The sequence below is a fragment of the Seriola lalandi genome, unplaced genomic scaffold, assembly GCF_002814215.2.
Source record: "Seriola lalandi dorsalis isolate HSWRI2012SDOR001 ecotype SW California unplaced genomic scaffold, Sedor1 jcf7180002054656, whole genome shotgun sequence".
Classification (NCBI taxonomy): domain Eukaryota; kingdom Metazoa; phylum Chordata; class Actinopteri; order Carangiformes; family Carangidae; genus Seriola; species Seriola lalandi.
In genome coordinates, this window is record NW_019525209.1 from 599,933 (window position 1) to 600,330 (window position 398).

The following is a 398-nucleotide window of genomic DNA, read 5'->3' on the forward strand; positions in this document are numbered from 1 at the left end:
TGGGGAAAATGTCAGTGGAAATAATTTTGTATTTTAGGGGGGGGGGTAAAGGCGCGGGGGGTCGGCAGGGAGAAACGCCGCGGTGCTCGCCTGTAAACCGGGATTCAGACTTGTTGAAACGCCGCCGCTGGACGCGGTGGGAAACTGCTTGTTTGTCACAAGACATGATTATGTTTTTTTATTTTTAATGTTTATGACAGGACAGCTTCTCTCTCTCTCTCTCTCTCTCTCTCTCTCTCTCTCTCTCTCAGTTTACAGCAGCGGCCATGACATGTGTCAGTCTTTGTTTTACAGTGAAGAACTGAAACAGATTCAGTCTTTGACCTCCTTCCTGCTCTCTCCATTACTTCATGTTGGCTTTTATTTTAGATTTTCTCTTCCATACATCCCCCCCCCCC

General features: G+C 47.2%; 1 protein-coding gene across 1 annotated transcript in view; it reads left to right on the forward strand.

The window, feature by feature from the left end:
- lcor (ligand dependent nuclear receptor corepressor) overlaps positions 1-398 on the forward strand; it is an 86,944-nt gene that overhangs the window by 768 nt on the left and 85,778 nt on the right. The window lies entirely within an intron of this gene.